General features: G+C 46.2%; 1 pseudogene across 1 annotated transcript; it reads right to left on the reverse strand.

The window, feature by feature from the left end:
• Positions 1–5,835: 5,835 nt before the first annotated feature.
• On the reverse strand, positions 5,836–18,742 carry LOC146353189 (P2Y purinoceptor 11-like; annotated as a pseudogene). The gene is made up of 2 exons (XR_014787386.1): positions 18,465–18,742; positions 5,836–7,651 (listed from the first exon to the last, which is right to left on the reverse strand). The product of XR_014787386.1 is annotated as a P2Y purinoceptor 11-like (transcript).
• Positions 18,743–19,175: the final 433 nt, after the last annotated feature.

Below are 19,175 nucleotides of genomic sequence, written 5' to 3' on the forward strand. Positions count from 1 at the left end.
ATTGCAGAGAAAGACCCAGGCCTTAGGACTAATGTTGAACTATTTCACTGGGCCTTGCCTGGAGAAAGGGATGAAATGTAATGATATCTGCTCCTCGTGTATGGCTCGTTCAGCTGACTGTCGCTGCATCGCTTTTTATTAACCCGGCCATCTCCCTGGGCCCTCTTCATCCTCTCCCTCCAGTGGGTGAAGGAAGAGCCTCCTTGGGCAATGAACTCCTACAGTGAGCTAGAATGGCTTTCTTGGATCCTAGATCCCCTCTTAATCCCAACCTGCAACATAGCATCAAGTTTAATTATTCTGCAAATGTTAAACCTTTTCCGGCTAGGGTGACCAGCTGCATAGGAAGACACCAGCACTTCCTCTCTTCTGAACAATGGTGTAGTAAGAGGGCGTTGCAGAAGGTGCCATTTGTTATGCAAGGCCGAGGGAAGCTGCACCTCCTGAACTCCCCTCTGCTGCACAGCGCAAACCTAGAATCACAGCCTTACTTTGCTCTTGCTTTGCATCTGGTCATTCTCTGAGGGTGCAGTGCCATGCATGTTAAGACAGGAAGAAGTCGTCGTTGTTGTTGTTCAGTCGTTCAGTCGTGTCCGACACTTTGTGACCCCATGGACCATAGCACGACAGGCCTTCCTGTCCTGCGCTCTCTCCCGGAGTGTGCTCAAGTTCATATTCATTGCATCGGTGATGCTATCTAGCCATCTCATCCTCTGCCGTCCCCTTCTCCTTTTGCCTTCAGTCTTTCCCAGCATCAGGGTCTTTTCCAGGGAGTTTTCTCTTCGCATTAGGTGGCCAAAATATTTGAGCTTCAGCTTCAGTATCTGTCCTTCCAATGAGCAGTCAGGGTTGATTTCCTTTAGGATGGACTGATTTGACCTCCTTGCAGTCCAGGGGACTCGTAAGAGTCTTCTCCAGCACCACAGTTCGAAAGCATCAATTCTTCGGCGCTCAGCCTTCCTTATAGTCCAGCTCTCACAGCCATACATTACTACTGGGAAATCAATAGCTTTGATTAGACGGACCTTTGTCGGCAAGGTGATGTCTCTGCTTCTTACTATGCTGTCTAGGTTGGCCATAGCTTTCCTCCCAAGGAGCAAGCGTCTTTTAATTTCATGGCTACAGTCACCGTCTGCGGTGATCTTGGAGCCCAAGAAAGTAAAATCTGTCACTGCTTCCATTTCTTCCCCTTCTATATGCCAGGAAGTGACGGGGCCAGATGCCATGATCTTCGTTTTTTGAATGTTGAGTTTCAAACCAGCTTTTGCACTCTCCTCTTTCACCCTCAACAAGAGGCTCTTGAGTTCCTCTTTGCTTTCTGCCATTAGGGTGGTATCGTCTGCATATCGGAGGTTGTTGATAATTCTCCCGGCAATCTTAATTCCGACTTCTGATTCATCCAACCCGGCGTGTCTCATGATGTACTCTGCATATAAGTTAAATAAGCAGGGTGACAATATGCAGCCTTGTCGTACTCCTTTCCCAATTTTGAACCAATCGGTTGTTCCATGTCTGGTTCTTACTGTTGCTTCTTGACCCTCGTACAGGTTTCTCAGGAGACAGGTAAGGTGGTCTGGTACTCCCATCTCTTTAAGAATTTGCCAGAGTTTGTTGTGATCCACACAATCCAAGGCTTTAGCGTAGTCAATGAAGCAGAAATAGACGTTTTTCTGGAATTCTCTTGCTTTCTCCATGATGCAGCGAATGTTGGCGATTTGCTCTCTAGTTCCTCTGCCTCTTCGAAACCCAGCTTGTACTTCCGGTAGTTCTCGGTTCGCATACTGCTGAAGCCTAGCTTGTAGGATTTTGAGCATCACCGTGCTGGCATGTGAAATGAGCGCAGTTGTGCGGTAGTTTGAACACTCTTTGGCGTTGCCCTTCTTTGGAATTGGAATGTAAACTGACCTTTTCCAGTCTTGCGGCCATTGTTGAGTGTTCCAAATTTGTTGGCATATTGAATGCAGCACTTTAACAGCATCATCTTTTAGGATTTTAAATAACTCAGCTGGAATACTTTCATCTCCGCTAGCTTTATTGTTACTAATGCTTCCTAAGGCCCACTTGACTTCACTCTCTAGGATGTCCGGCTCAAGTTCAGTGACCGCACTACCATGGCTATCAGGGACATTCAGATCTTTCCTGTATAGTTCTTCTGTGAATTCTTTCCACCTCTTCTTAATCTCATCTGCTTCTGTTAGGTCCCTGCCTTCTTTGTCCTTTATCATGCCAGTCTTTGCACAAAACGTTCCCTTGAGATCTCCGATTTTCTTGAAGAGATCTCTAGTCTTTCCCATTCTGTTGTTTTCCTCGATTTCTTTCATTGCTCCCTGTCTAAACTCGCATAATATTGTGCCCTTACATATTTAAAGGCCGACTAACAAAAAGAGAACAGTGCTGCCCCACCAAGGTCCAGTGCTTGGAGAAGCAGCTGTGGACGACGCAGTACTGCTCAGGAAGGTGGCGGTAGCGGTGTAGGAAGCGCCCGCTCACACAGCCCTTCGGTGGGTTTGTGGCTTCAGTGTTCATGCAGGGGCTGTGGTGCATGTCAGGCGCTCGGCATAGTCTGACGCAATGTGGTTGCGATTCTCTGTGATGCCTACAGCACAAACAGGAAATGCGTGCGGAGTCTTCAAAGCGTCAAAGGCCGGCTGTTCTCTCCCCTCCCCGTTCTCTCTCTGACTGATTTCTGACACCAGATACCTCGTTCGGCTCTCTCAATTGCTATCCAGCGAGGTTCCCAGAATGGAGCACAGTGCATTGCATGATGTCTTCCTGATATAGATCAGTGCTCTGCCTGGGTCTTGGAAATGTTATGCTCATTCGGAGCTCACTTGCACAGGTTGTGCCCCATGACCGTTTTTATTATCCGCTCACAGCCTCTTTTAAAAAAAAAAGTTTTACAGGTGCTGCTTAGTTACATGCCCCTGCTGTGGGTGTGGTGACTTAACACTTCAAATTTATTCCTACTGAATTTTATTTTCTGCAGTACCATGTCATGTTATTTGTTCCACCTTCTACAGCAGGGTCACGCAGGAGGTAGAATGTGGTCTGCTGGTAGACCGCTGGCCAACTACCTGGTATGTCCCAATTGCTGGGGTTATTACAAAGAATGCTAGACCAAACAGGCGTTGTTGTTAAGCAAGATTGTGTGCCTTCACTGCTGAAAGAGGCTGGCTCTGCCCTCTTGCCTTCTCGGTTCAAAATGCATCAGTGGACTGTCGTAGGTGGTGGCATCCACATCGGCTCAGAGTAGGTGAGCAGTTACTCTTCCCTCTGGCTCCACAGCCAGAGGCGGATCGATTACTGCAGTCTTTCAGCTGCACTCAGAAGCAGCAAATGCGTGTTCAAGCCACTTCCACTGCAGCTCTTTTCCAGAGAACGGCATTTGTCTACTACAACAAACAAAAACATAGCCTTGTGGCATCCTAATGACCAATGTTTACTGTGGCATGTGATGTTTCATGAAATAAAAGTCACTTCAACTGATAAATGAAGTGTAATGACCCTGAGTTGGCAGATGTATACATGCATACACAGAGGAATAAGGGGAGGCGGGGATTATTACACAGTGGGTCCAAAGGGCCATTCAGTGCAAGAGTGCCGTCTGATATTTCAGTGCAAAGCTCGTCTTTGTACAAGATAAGCACAGTGACTATACGTAGCAACAGTAACTGGGGAAAACAATCTGTAAGTTTGCTATGCTAATTTAACACCTGTAGTGGGAAAGAATATGTTGGTCTTAAGTCTCAAATGAGCAGAATCAACTTGCTGATTGAAATTCTAGCGTAGCCGTTTCATGCTAGAATCTCCCTTTGATTTTTTGTTGAAGATGGGGAGCTCCATGACAAAAATTCTAGTTAATTCATATATCACCCAACTGGCAGATGCACAACCTCGGGCAGTTTACAATCATAAAAGACCAAAAAACAATACACTAACCAAACAAAAAATACAACAGTAAGAGTATCAAAGAAATGCAGTATTAAACATCAAAAATATTAAGGGGCCAGCAGTAAAATTAATAGAGCAACAGATTAAAGATTAAATGCCTGCTGGAGGAGGAAGGTCGTAACTGGTGTCTGAATGCCTGGTAGCCACCCATTGCACAAGGGCAGGCTGCAGCAGTCAGAGAAGAGCCCCGAAGGCAATCTTGGTGTTCGAGCAGGAGCATATGTGAGAAAGCACTCCTTCTGGTAGACTGGTCCTGAACCGCTTAAGGCTTTAAAGGTTGGCACCAACACTTTGAATTGGGACCGGAAACAGACTGGCACCCAGTACAGTTGACACCATGTTGGAGTAATATGTTCCTGGGAGATTTAAATAGCAGTTGCCATATTTGTCATTATTTTTTCTGCATAAAGGCTGGCCTGTTTGTCCTCTCCATGTGGCAAATGGGAATCGTTGGCAGAAGACAGCCTAATGCATTGCAAAATGAGCAGCTGAATGAGCCCCTGACGGTGTGGCTGATGCTATTGAGTTTCATAGACTCAATACCAACAGAATACAACAGAATGACATTTAATAAGAATAAATGCCAAGTTCTGCACCTAGGAAAAAGAAACCAAATGCATAGTTAAAAGATGGGCGATACTTGCCTCAAAAATACTGCAAGCAAGAAGGATTGTAGATTGCTTGTTGTAGATCACAAGCTGAATATGAGCCAACAATGTGATGTGGCTGCAAAAAAGGCAAATGCTCTTTTGGGCTGCACTAATAGAAGCATAGCTTCCAAATCCCAGGAAGTACTACTTCCCCTCTACTCAGCACTGGTTAGGCCTCATCTGGAGTACTGTGCCCAGTTCTGGGCACTGCACTTTAAGAAGGATGCAGACAAACTGGAGAGGGTTCAGAGGAGGGCAACAGAGATGATCAGGGGACTGGAAACAAAGCCCTATGAAGAGAGACTGAAAGAACTGGGCATGTTTAGCCTTGAGAAGACTGAGGGGAGATATGATAGCACTCTTCCAGTACTTGAAAGGTTGTCACAGAGAAGGAGGCCAGGATCTCTTCTTGATCATCCCAGAGTGCAGGACACGGAATAATGGGCTCAAGTTACAGGAAGCCAGATTCCGGCTGAACATCAGGAAAAACGTCCTGACTGTTAGAGCAATACGACAATGGAGCCAATTCCCTAGGGAGGTGGTGGGCTCTCCCACACTGGAGGCATCCAAGATGAGGCCGAACAGCCATCTGTCAGGGGTGCTTTGACTTGGATCCCTGCACTGAGCAGGGGGTTGGACTCGATGGCCTTGTAGGCCCCTTCCAACCCTACTATTCTATGATTCACAATAAAGGCCTGAGTGGAAATGGGGATAGGGGTGGCATCTGGATTTGTTGCAGGGCCTAGAACCTGGGTCTATGTCTCTGTGAGGTGTCGTGTCGTTACTGCACAGCCATTTTAGTTTAAAGGACTGTCTATAAATAATGGCAGGCCTGCCACTCCCGGCTCATGTGGGAGAAGTAGCATTATCCAAAACAGGCTGTAGCTCAGGCATGGGCAGTAAGGTGGCTGCTTAGGCATTGCCAAAAGAGAGGCTGCTATTTTACATAAAATTTGCATATGCAAATTTATATCTTTAAATGCAAATTAAGAAATAAGTATAATTGAAATACAGCACATCTCCCCATAGTGTGGAAGACTGTGACCAGCTGCCTTGTTCAGACCTCTCTGTCCATCCAGGGTATTGTCGATAGGCAACTTCAAGGCTCCTGCTGTGTCTCTCTGGTACTTTACCTTTAGAGCAGACTTGGCATGCAGGGCTCTTCAAAGAGAGGTCACCGTCATAATAAAGGCCAATCTTTCTTTCTTTCTTTCTTTCTTTCTTTCTTTCTTTCTTTCTTTCTTTCTTTCTTTCTTATTTATTAAATTTCTTAATTGCCCATCTGGCCGGTCACCCGGCCACTGTGGGCGATATATATCAATACAAACAGTTTTAAAACAATAAAATTTTACATTAAAACATATTTCTAAAAATACCCTAACCCGCCCCAAATGTCTGCCTGAACAACCACGTTTGTAATGTGTGGTGGAAGCTCATCACAGAGGGGGCATGGCGGAGTTCTCTTGGGAGAGAGTTCCACAGAGTGGGAGCCACCACAGAGAAGGCCCTCTCCCTCATCTTCACCAGCCTAGCTGTCCTGGCTATTGGAAGAGAGAGAAGGCCATCCGAGGCTGATCTTGTTAAGCGGCCAGTCTGGTGCTGCTGGAGGCGCGCCTTGAGATAGGCTGGGCCGGAACCATATAGGGTTTTAAAGGTCAAAACCAACACCTTGAGTTTGGCCCGGAAAACAACTGGTAACCAGTGCAACTCCTTCAGCACTGGCGTGATGTGATCGCACAAAGTAGAAGAGGGCACCCAGCCACCCTAACATTGGGCAGAGTTTGGACTTGTGGAACCTACTTGTTTATTTCTAGACACCCAGAGGACCACCCACCAGGGACAAGTGCAAACTAATGGCTGATAGGCAGGGATCCAGATGCGAAATGGTGACTCAGGCAGTGGAGTCAATCATCTCCTGCACGCCATGAAGCTACACCCCAATTATTCCCCTGCCCCCATGAAGCTACATGTACAAATCTATATATCCATTAGTACAGACCAGAGATTCTTCTCTGGTTCGTCGGCCCCAGTCCTGGAGGCCCTTCGGAGGGGGTCGGTTCCACAGCCTCAGTTGCACTTTCTCTTCCTCTTGCCCGTCTTTCCACCGCTGAAAACACCTGTCCAAATATTCCTGCATGCTGTTGGCCTGAACAGCATAGACCAGTGGGTGGATGCAAATATGGAAGTGGACCAAAAGCTTGGCTAACTGGAAGGATGTGTGTAGAAGCGCTCCGCAGTCCTCTTTCCTGTGCATACGGTGGTGGAGGCTCAGATTTTGGAGGATATGGAAGGGCAGGTAGAAAATGATGTGGAGAACCACCACCGCAGCAACCAGTGCTTTCACTTTGCGCTTGTTCATCACGGTGATGTGGTGACTTCGATGAATTGTGTGGACGATGGCTCCACAGGAGACGCTGGTAAGGATGCATGGCAGTCCAAACCCAACGGCCAATAGGAACAAGCTGTAAGGCCAGTATTTGGGCAGCTGCAGCTGCTCACTGGAGGTGCTTCTGAGGCCCTGTGTTGTGTTGGTGCTGTTCTTAGAGACACAATTCAGGGTGGAAAGACTGAGGACAGGTGCAGAGATGGCCACCACCAACACCCACCCCCACCCCACTCAGGAGCCTGGCGTGGCAGGGCTTCATGCGGCCGTGAGCGAAGAAGGGGTGGACAACGGTGACTTAGCGGTTCAGGCTGATGCAGGCAATGAAAAAGGTGCTGCCATAAAGGTTGCAGAAGAAGAAGAAGAAACGGTCCAGCGCACAGAAAGTGGAGCCATACCTCCAGTCCTTGGGTGGGGAGTAATAAAGTACCATGGGGAACAGGGAAGAGACGTAGAGCAGGTCACTGATGGCCAGGTTGAAGGAGTAGATGCTGGTGTTCCACTTTTGTTCGTAAGCCAAGAAGCGGTAGATAGCAAAGCCATTCCCAGCGATGGCCAACATGAATAGCAGTAACAGAATGGGCCACATTTGTTCTTGGAAGAAGCTGCCCAAGTAATCTCTGCAGCTTTTGGTTATGTTCCCGTGCCCTGCCAAGCGCATAGCGCCCTAGGGAAGCAAGGAAAAAATGGGATTAGAATCTCTCAGGAGTGTTATGCCTATTGTGAAGGTACAGAGGACCCCACAAATTTATAAAAGGATTGAGCAGCTGCCCAATCTAGCTTTCCCCAGCATTCACTACCAAACCATCAGTTTCAATTTCAGTTTTGGATCATAAGGCAGTACAAAAGATACAGTACATAGCATGATTAATAACAGAACCTGTTTGTTCATTTGTTTGTTTATTTCTATGCTGCCCAATAGCTGAAGCTCTCTAGGTGGTTCACAAACATTAAAACCACAGAGTGCAGCATAAAACAATATAAAATACGAAAGCTTAAAACCACAATGCAACAGTACAACCAGAATAAAGCCTAGCTGCAATGCAGAAATTTAAAATACAGATTGAAGACACCAGAGCTAAAAGATTAGGAAGCTAAAATGCTAAAATACTGAAAGACCAAAAAGGTCTTCACCTGGCGCCGGAAGGAGAACAACGCAGGCGCCAGGCAAACCTCTCTAGGAACCTCTATATTACAGGTAGTTACAACGGGCAACAGTAGGTCCACCAAAATGAGCGGCCATGACAGGGATCATGGTAGCAATATGCTCTTGAGTACCAGGAGCAATAACAGGAGAGGGCGATTGCCCTCGGTTCCTGCTCGTGGGCTTCCCAGAGGCATCTGATTGGCCAGTGCTGGACTAGTTGAACCTTTGGTCTGATCCAGCAGGGCTCTTCTCATGCTCTGAGTTCTCAACACTGGATCCAGATAATACGAAGTCACGCGCTGACCTTAGTAATACATCTTGACATCTATTTGCATACAAAAATTTCAGTCCTTTCAAAGTCTGACCTACTTTCCTTACTCAACAGTAAGCGGGGGGGGTGGGATTGTCTAACTGATAAGTGAATAGGGCATTTGAAAAGATAATAGACAAGTTATTCCTCCTGTGCCACAAAAAAAGAAAAGAAAAGCGGGCAGCCTATGAAATGTAGGCAAATCTCCATTCCACAACAACACTTAGCAATAGCATCAGATGAAATGTTAACGGCTTAGAGCTCTTCTCAGTGGGTAGCAATGAATTTGAGCAAGTTGATCAAAATGTGCTGGTAATTAACGCTTTTCTTATGAAAGAACCAAAAAGGACCCAAATATTTTGGGGGAGTCCAAAGCTCTTAGCAGTGCGATTGCCAGGCAAGTGCCAGGGAAGGAGACTGGAGTGGATCTCCTATAATAATATAAAACAGGGAATTATAAGGAAATGGGAGTTTACATGAAAGGAAGAAAACGTTAAAATCAAAAAACAGTGCAAATTGCTTGCTCATCTAATGGAGATCTGTTGTCTGGCCAGGCTCATCCGCACCTCCTTCATGGCAGAAAACAGCCCTTTGTTTGTCCCCATTCTGAAGCAGGTGTTGTCCAAAACGAAGGACCAAGGAGAAGAAGGAAACTATTATTGCCTGGGCACAGTAGGCTAGAGAGGAAGCTTCCTCTCTGGCGCACACATGAGCCCTTTTCATGAGTTGCCTCCATGCGTAGAATAAATGCATGGAGTCAGAGCAGGGACACATCTGTGTGGTGTGTGAGTGACACCGGAGGCAGGGCCAGCTGGCATAATTCTCTTCCCAGGGCCAGGCCTACCATTAGGCAGAGTGAGGCAGCCGCTTAAGGCAGATGGTGGGAGGTGAAGCAGCAGCAGCAATGCCCCCCCACCATCCCCCTAAGCTAGCCTGCCCAGTGCCCCCTAAGCAAGTCCATTGCCCTTATGTGCAGTGGAAGCTGCTGTCCTACAACCAGTGGTGAGGTAAGATTCAACTGTCAGTCCAGTCAACTTCTGTACATGGAATGAGGGGGATGCCATTTTGTCCTTTGCCTCAGGTAGCAAAAAGTCTTGGGCTCGCCCTGCCCTGCCCCTCCCACCCCCCCAAAAACAATTAGTCTATGCATGGAGGGGACATACAGAGGCCCACTCTCCCCTTTGAAACTCCCGCCACTGCCTTTTAGATGGGCAGCAACAAGCTCACTAGGAGAGGGAGGGACTAATCTAGGGGTGCGCAACTTTTGGCCCTCCAGGTGTTTTGGCCTACAACTCCCCCCGCCCCAGATCTAGCCAGCATAGCCAATGGTGAGGGGAGTTGCAGGCCAAAACATCTGGAGGCCCACAAATTGCCTACCCCTGGACTAACCCACATTTGGCCCAATCCCTGTTGGCTACAGCTGATAGAGGCACATTTTGCACTATAACCCAAGCAAAGATGGTGCCATTATAAAACTAAACTCTGCTTTACAGGAATCTGACATTAAACACCATTGAATGGCTGAGCCATCATGTAATATTTCACAGTTATTCTTGCAGCAAACAGTCCAAAATTAATTAGTTAACAGGGCGAGAAGTGGGGGCGGGAAGGGGGAAGTGGCAGCTCTGAGTGACAGTACATGTTCTTACCCAAGCAAACATACTCTTCCCATATGTGATTTCTGCGCCCAGAAATATGGCACCAGTCAAGTTAGTTGACTACAGTTTAAACATCCAGCTAAATTCACACCCCTAGCTACTAGCTCGTACTGCCATGAGGCTGTGTTCTATCTAAGAAATGCTCACAAACTGCCCAAATTATTCAGTAGCCATCCTTGTCCATGGTCCTGGCGCACACTCTTATTACACTGTTGGATTGTATCCTGTGCAGACCTCTGGCTCATGCAAACTGCCTCTGCCCAATTTCCTCACCTTTCCCCTTCTCACTAAATCCCCCACCCCCACGCCTTACCTGAGGGTCAGGAGAGTGTTTCAGGGGAGTGCTTCAGGGCACACATATGGGGCTGCAGGAGGAAGAGGGGGAAAGACATTCCCTTGTGCCAGCATACTGGGATGCATTAGATACAGCCTTTGTTCTTTAGTCAAACACATTTTGTGGGATTTTGTAGTGTATGAAGGCCCAGCAAAACCTATTTGACCAGAGATGAAAATGAGACAGAATAAATGTGTGTGTACATCATGGGAAACCTCTGCTTCTATCATTCCTCCTGCAGCTTCTTGAAAAAAACAAAGGCGGAAAGTGTTTTTCTGCAGTGTAGGGCAGCAGTCCCCTGCAGACATATGCTAGCTACTACTGCTCACCATTTCTGCAGCTGGAATAAATTATGCCTGTTTTGGTCAAAAGAATGTTGCCTTTTTAATGTCTAGGTTTCTGAGCAAGCAAGCTGAATGCCACATTAATTCCTATATTCTGCACTCACACGCTTTAGTAAGTGTGAATGGCAACCGTACACTTATCTAGAAGAAAGTAAATGGAGACACTGATGGGGCAACAACTGGATATGAGGCAAATCCTTTTCCCTGCCCCTAGTGGACCCCCAACCACTTAGAATCCAAGCCTGCTTCTCTTTGTATATTTCTGTCTCTGGTTTGGTTTCATGGTCACGCTAGAGTGCAACACAAGATTTCAAATTGGCTTTTAAATATATCGAGAGCTTCTTAGTGAGGATGGCCAAGTTTAAAGAAATTTTATTTCTTTCCCTGTTTGCCCTTTGCCGTTGTTATTGGGGCTGTAGCTATCTCCTGCATGCAGGATTATCCTTTCCTTATCCATTTGCTCCTTACACCATCTTTCCTGCCATTTGTTGCTGGGATCTTGATAACTAAGAATCTACAAGACTGCATATTATCATCTCTTTGCAAAATGTTTCCAAGACACAATCTGCTGTTCTTCCATTTTATCAACCTCTTCAGTTATATGTGGGTTCTGGTAGAGATGGGAGACAAACTCTTATCAGTATGCATTTTAATGTGAACCTACTGAATTAGTAATTTGTACTTCCTGAACCAATACGTGAACCAAAATGCAGGTATCTTTCGGTATTCGCATGTCTCGGAATTTTGCAGTGCACTTCTCCAGCCAAAAATGTGTACACAAATGCATATATTAGATGAAAGTGTGCACAAAAATGCTTGCATTTGTGAAAATAATGTGCAAAAATGCAAAAGATTAGGCAACATTGCTGGCAGAAAAATGTGTATTGAAGTAGAGCTGAGTGTCTTCAGCATGCTGATGGCACCTTACGCCAAAGCCCTAGATCAACCTTCCTCAACCTGGTGCCCTCCAGATGTGTTGGACTTCAACTCCCATAATTCCCAGCCGGTATGACCAATTATGGGAGTTGAAGTCCCCTAGCTTACTTTCCCCAGCAGTTTCATGTCAACATGAACACCATGGGAGACAAAATAGAGCCTTGCAAAAGAGCATAGTACAAGTACCACAGGGCACTTGTACTGGGGCATGCTGGGAGTTGTAGGACTTTGTTTCTGTCTAAACATGCATATACTTGCGTCCTCACATGCTTAGCTGCAGTACATCTCTCAGATCACACACGGCGCTTCACGTGGCATCTCCAAAAATACAACTACCCCCAAGCGACAGCGTAGGCTGCTTTAAGTCAAGCTGGCCCCATCCTCAGTTTCTCCTGCAATTCCACAACTTATTTGTATGTGCTTGATCCTTTTTCACAATCTATTCCAATTCACCAGTATATTTTTGAAACCGTGGGATGAGAATGGAACACCATGATGTCCTTCGTGAGTTTCCCTGGACTGCCCTTATATTTCCTGGTTCTTCGATGCAAGATCTGTGTCCTATTAGCACAGGGTAAAATGCATTTTACTCTTTTGTGCTATAGCATCTTGTTTCCCTTGACTCGGCTTCCAACCAATAAACTCCCTTAAGCTCTTTTTTGCAACACTTCTGGACCAAAGAGTTAATTTTCATTTTCTATTTAATGTGCGCAGTTGGTTCTCCTAGCCGAGGGGTGGGCAACACGTGGCCTTCCAAATGTTGTTTGACTGCAGCTTCCATCGTTCTCTATCATTGGCTATGCTGGCTAGAGCTGATGGGAATTGCAATCCAACAACATCTGGAATGCCACCTAGCCTATGTGTGATGCTTTAATTTAAAAAAAAAAATTCTTGTGAATTCTCTATTTTATTGCTCTTGTGATGGAGACATGCTTGGTGTGGCAGCATGGCATGCTCACAAACATCCTGTTATGGATCTGGAGAGAAACATTTCCTGCTGGTGGACTCTGTTTTTCTTAAGGAATTTTAAACAAAGAATTACTGTAGGCTGCTTAACCTCCATGCACACCTAGTCTGTTCAGCAGCTTGGGGAGTTTCTGATTCTGCCTTTCACCCCAGCTCTAGTTGGACAAATAAGGTGCATTCGATTTACTCACTCAAAGTCCAGAAGATACAGAACTTAACAGAACCTAGTGAAATATCCTAAGAATACAAGGGGTAGCTTAGCAACCATGCAGTCTTGCATATGGGGAAAGCTTGAGTGAGAAATTCCCTTTTAAAACAATGCAGCCAAATGTCATGATATAAAAAGGAGTTTCTTTGGGAAAAGGGGAAAAAGGAAAACAAGGAAAAGGCAACAATAATGCATACAGGATTTCAAATAAAAATCAGGCAAGTGCATACAATTTAGCTAGCTACGTGTTACTTGCTTAAATAGAATTTTGAGTTTCAGAGCATATGCAAAATTCCTTGCAGAAAGGATGGTCTGAGAGAGCATCTTTGGACTCTTGATTTAGGTGGTTCCAAGAGATAAAGACTGGGGATGAGGTTTCAGATTTTTGTGGCAGTCTTAGCCCAGTGAAAATGCGCCCCTTCATAGAGACAGAAAGGGCAACTACAATGATCAAGGGGCTGGAGCATCTCCCCTATGGGGGAAGGTTACAACAGCTGGGATTGTTTAGCTTGGGGAAAAGGAAGGTAAGGGGAGACATGATAGAGGTGTACAAAATTATGCATGGTGTGGAGAATGTGAACAGGGATAATTTTTTCTCCCTCTCCCAAAATACTAGAACCCGGGGTCATCCCATGAAGCTGGTTGGTGGGAGATTCAGTACAGATAAAAGGAAGGACTCCTTCACACAGCGCATAGTTAAACTATGGAACTCGCTACCACAGGATGTAGTGATGGCCACCAATTTGGATGGCTTTGAAAGGGGGTTGGACAAATTCCTGGAGGAAAAGGCTATCAGTGGCTACTAGGCTTGATAGCTATGTGCTACCTCCAGTACCAGAGGCAGTGAGCCTATGTACACCAGTTGCTGGGGAACATGGGCGAGAAGCTGCTGTTGCACTCATGTCCTGCTAGGGGTCTCCTGGGCACAGCTGGTTGGCCACTGTGTGAACAGAATGCTGGACTAGATGGACCCTTGGTCTGATCCAGCAAGGCTCTTCTTATGTTCTTATGTTTTGTTCAGTAATGAAATAAGCTCCATTTCTGATGTATAGCAGCCAATCAGAAAATTGCTTAGAGGCTGGATCCACCACCCTACTGATTCTGAACTTGCATGTCAAAAAGATGAGCCAGTTAAAACTAACTGCAGCACTGAAAAAGAGCTTAATTTCTGCACATTCATACAGAGGCAAAGTGTAGGATTTTGCCTATTGATGAATTCCAGGGAGTGGGGTGATGAAGGATCAGTCCTCCGGGGGGCATTGTTGAGCTACCTCAGAATATGCAGCACTTACTTATGGGCCCCTGCTGGCAGCCTCAGAGGTCTTCTATGTAGCCTGTTGCAAGTGCCCAAGCATCCCCAAAGCCTGCTACAGCTGTTCAGCAGGCTGGCCAGAACGCAACATACATGGGGAAGAAGCTGCGTGAGCAGAGTCATGCCCACGCACCATCCTCCCTCTTTAAATCGTGCGCCTCCCCTATACCTAGCTGATTGGCACCAGGAGCTCCTTAGCTGGGCAGAGGGTTGGGGGGCATGCAGGGACCTCAGCGTGCGAGGATGGGGGGGTTAAACTTGAGAGCGAGAGAGAATGAGAATGGGGGGGAGGTGAGTGTGTGGCCTTGCCCACCAAAGCAGCCCTCAAAAGGATCCCATGCAGGCCTCCACCTGAAAAAGGTTGCCCATTGCTAATATATCATCAGACATCCAAACCTTATCTGGGAGAAAAGCTGTCAGAATATGTGCAGCCTATCCTCCGTGAGGGACGGGACTATCATCAGTTCAGCTGAGATTGAAACCTAACATGGACGGGAGTCGCTTGTGGGACTTGCAGAGGACTATAAGGAGACAAGGAAACTACGGGGTGGAGAACAGAGCGGCTGAAGAAAGGACGCAAAGAGTAAACACTGGGCTCAGAAGCAGGAACCCAAGGCTTGTCTGTGGCATTGCAGAACATTCTGGAATACAACTCTTGATCACATAGTGCAGGACACTGGAACAGCTCTGCATTCCCCTCGTAGCCCTCCCTCGCCTCCCTCTGCTCTTTGCGAAAGATGTCCTCCCCCACTTCAGATACTGGGTTTAACATTAGAAGACATGCAGATGGAACAAGATGGTGCAGAATTAAAAGGAAAGAAACGGTGTACAGGCACCTTATTTAGATAAGAGGAAAACAAGGACATACAAATGCAGAAACTCAATGCAGGAACTATGAAACAAAACATAGTAGGCCCATAGTACATACATAACCCTAGTCCAACGTCCAGCTTTTCCTTTGCTGTAGTGCTGAGGCACTGGAATTTTTCTGTCGTTATCAGAGGAGCAGCAAAATCCCTAATTAAGTAAGACAACACGCTGCACTGGAGACCACATGGGGAACTGATTTAGAAGAGGGGATCACTAAATAAAGTAATAGGGCAAGCTAGCTCGCCTCCAGAGGGTGGAACGTGTTTGAGGAGCAGATGATCTGTGCAATGAAACACATCAAAGCACAAGTGGGGTGCTGGTAAGCACTGCGAGGAGCAGATAAAGGTGCAAGGGAATGAGTGACAGTAATGGGAGGGCCTTTGCAGAGATGGTGGGAGCCACTGGATACCTACCGAGGAATAGGCTGCTTTGCCTGCCACTGAGGGGCAAGAGCTCAGACACACTGGACATTTTGTTTGCAACAACACACCCACCTTGAAACCTCGCAGCACTCGCGAATTATCGAGAGGGGAGGACCATAAGGAGAGCCAGGATGGACCAGGCCAAGGGTCCATCTAGCCTATTCTGTACACATAGCAGCCAACCAGATGCCTGCAGGAAACCCACAAGCAGGATATGAGTGCAACAGCACCCTCTCGCCCATGTTCTCCAGCAACTGGTGTACGTAGGCACACTGCCTCTGGACTGGAGGTAGCATATAGCCATCATGACTAGTAGCCATTGATAGCCACGAATCCACGAATTTGTCCAATCCGTTTTTAAAGCCATCCAAGTTGGTGGCTATCACTACACCCTGTGGTAGCAAATTACATAATTTAACTATGCACTGTGTGAAGAAGTCCTTCCTTTTGTTTCGCCATTCAGCTTCATGGGATGACTTCATTGGATGCTAGTATTGCCCGGGAGAGAGCGGAGGACAGGAAGGCCTGGTGTGCTATGGTCCATGGGGTCATGAAGAGTCGGACACGACTTAACGACTGAACAACAACAACAACATTGTGAGACCCGATCCACTTTCTCCCCACCATGCATATTTTTGTACACCTCTATCATGTCTCCTTTCATTCAGCTTTTCCCCAAACGTTTAACCTTTCCTCAGAGGAGAGTTGTTCCAGCTCCTTGATCATTTCAGCTGCCCCTTTCTGAACCTTTCCCCACTGTAGTATTTTAGGCTCTAGTATTATGAGAGGAAGAAAAAATGTCTCCCTACCCACTTTCTCCACACCATGCATAATTCTGTACACCTCTATCATGCCTTCCCTCACTCACTGTTTTTCTAAGCTAATAGGTCCCAAACATTGTAACCTGGAATGAAACTGCTTCAGAACTAAACAATCACAACAAATAAGGAGCTGGCTGTACTGAAGCAACATCTCAGGAACATCCAGTCATATCATTCCCCACATCACCACAGCTCTGGACCATTCTATCCAGGGGCCGGATGTCTGGGGCTAGAGGCAGGGAAGGACTGTGGCCTTCCTGTCCTGCTTGTGGGCTTTCAAGAAGCATCTGACTGGCTGCTGTTTGCCAGACTAGATGGATACACTTGGTTTGATTGAGCAAAACAGTTCTTAGGTTACCTCCCTGAAAATGCAGCCTTGGAGGTCTCGAACGCAAAAGGCATGCTGTGGCTCACCCAGCTCCAAAATGCACCCCACCGAGGGCCGGCCCCACCCTAGGGCAAAGTGAGGCAGTTGGCTCAGGTGGCAGTGCTGAGGGCAGTGAGGTGATAGTGGACTGTGCTGTGTGTGCCATGCTGCCAGTTTTATGCCCCCTAAGTTAGCCTGCTGTCCTCAGGTAGTGGGGGGGGATGCTGTTTTGTTGTCAGTGTTGAAGTAAGATCCCATTGTCAATCTGATCAGCTCCTGCACATGGAAGGAAGGGCACCAACTTCTCCTTTGTGTCAGGTGGCAAAATGTCTTGGGGACATTTTGCCCCCAAGGGGAAAGCATAATGGAAGGCATAGAGGACATGCTGTTCAGGAAGCTAGACAAGAACTTTATTATCTCTCTCAAACAAGAACAAAACAGCAACCAGAAACTCCTGTCTCTACCCAGATATGATTAATCTTAGTGACTCAATTAGGGCCATTGAACCTCAGGCTCTCAGGGAAAATTTGGCCCTCCAGGCTTCCCCTTCCCCACATGACCAAGTGGTTCCTACTTCCCCCACCCCCCACCGCCTATCATTTGGTGTTTTCCCACCCTTTGCATGATTTGTTCCCCATTCCAAAAGGTTGAAATGCCTGTCCGAAGGTTTATTTATCATAATCATGAATTATTATTATTATTATTATTATGCTATTTATTTAAATATGTATATACCACCCTCCTTATCAGATCACACAGTGGTATACAAAATGCATTAAAATAACAATTAAAATAACAGGTAGTAAATTAAAATTTGTATGATGGAAGACAAAAGATTGTCCACATTTTAAGGAATGTCTTGCAAATGGCTTTTCAAATGGGGACAGCATGCTGAAAAGGACCATTCAACAGACAAACTCTCAGATTTTCCCAAGCATATTTTCCAGTTTGAACCTAACAATTAACAAAACAGGAATTGAGGAATAACTTGATAGGCATCTGTCTCCAACGGGAAAGGTCCTGCAGTTTAAGGACAGCTCCTTGGTATCATGTGCTTAAGTTCAGTCATGACTTTGAATGCTATCTTTTGGGGTTCAAAGCCATACCAGAGATGAGATTTCTCACCTGCCTTAAATTCCCTGAAATGATCTCTGCAGCTCCGAATGGCCATTCAAGGGAATATAGCATACAAACAGAGACTGCATATGTGGTGCATACAGTAAAGAATGTTCTTTACTACCTATTTCGGTGCCCCATTTACAAGGACGCAAGACCTGCATCTGTCTCTACTTTCCAGTCCCTCAACCCATTCCACCTGTGCAATATGACTGTTGATTTTGACCACATCAGAGGGGAGCAAACCAGCCAACCTAACCCCTCCTTGGATCCTCACCACTACCACCAAGAGAACATCTTTATTGCCTGGCTGCTTCCCCTAAAACAGCCCTGTGACCTCTGTTGCTTACTTACTGACATAATCAACTCACCGTACTGGGTACTCTGGTAAGGTAATTAGGCGAGAGATAAAAATCAAGACATCAGATTAGATTGAAAATCAAAGTATCAATCAAGAAATTTAATTTCTACTAAAGGTTTGAAAAAGCAGCAAATTAACAGTTAGTGTAATTATGTTTCTAAAAAAGTCGGGTTTAAAACAGTTTAAGCGGTTAATCATAAGAGCAATTAAGATATGAAAGTAACATGAAAAAGCACATCCACCTAACCTTAGTCTTAACTGTTTCTCTACTGAAGCCAAAACCTAGCAATAAAGCAGTTTTCGCTCACCCTAGTCCATTGGCAGTGCAGCTTCCAGCTTCCTGGCTTTGAGCTTAGCTTATTTTGCCCCTGGAGTCTGGGTCTTCTGCAACGTCCTCCAGCTTTGCTTCTTCTGATTTCTAGCTCTTTTCTCTTGAGGTCTCCAACCACATATCAGCTTTATTTATATACATTATTTTAATTCCCCCACCCAACCTCTTGGCCAGTCAGAAGGGCAGTAGAGTTTCATAACATTTTAGTTCCCAGAATAACTAGATTTCTTTTCTCTCCCCTGCCCCCGCACCCCCCCCCCCGCCATTAAGTGTCAGTTTCCTGGGTTGACCCTTTGAACCTCCTGGCAAGAACAGCCACTAAAACAGGCTTTCTAACTAAGTACAAATAGAAAATGGCTGAACAGTTTCATTCCTTCACATTGATCGAAAGCATAACTCCAAATACTTTTTTTAAGGGGTGTGAAGGGTTGAAATTAATAGATTTGGTTGTGGAATTATATTCTCATAAACTGTGTAGTTCTGTCTAGAGCTGGTTTTCCCCACTTTCCCATGTGTGTCTCCATCCATCTTTTCCCCCTGTCCAGCGAGCCCGGTCAGCTGCCATTTCCAGTTGGCAGGCCCCTCTGGCCAATCCCACAGAGATCGTGGTCATTTGTGCTCCGCAAAGCAGTAGAGAAGGTGCAAGCCCCAACAGAGAGTAAGACAAACAGGAAGACGGCCAGCTCAG

The sequence above is a fragment of the Heloderma suspectum genome, chromosome 2 (assembly GCF_057233095.1).
Source record: "Heloderma suspectum isolate Gila_16-S chromosome 2, 16-S_ref, whole genome shotgun sequence".
Taxonomy (NCBI): Eukaryota; Metazoa; Chordata; class Lepidosauria; order Squamata; family Helodermatidae; genus Heloderma; species Heloderma suspectum.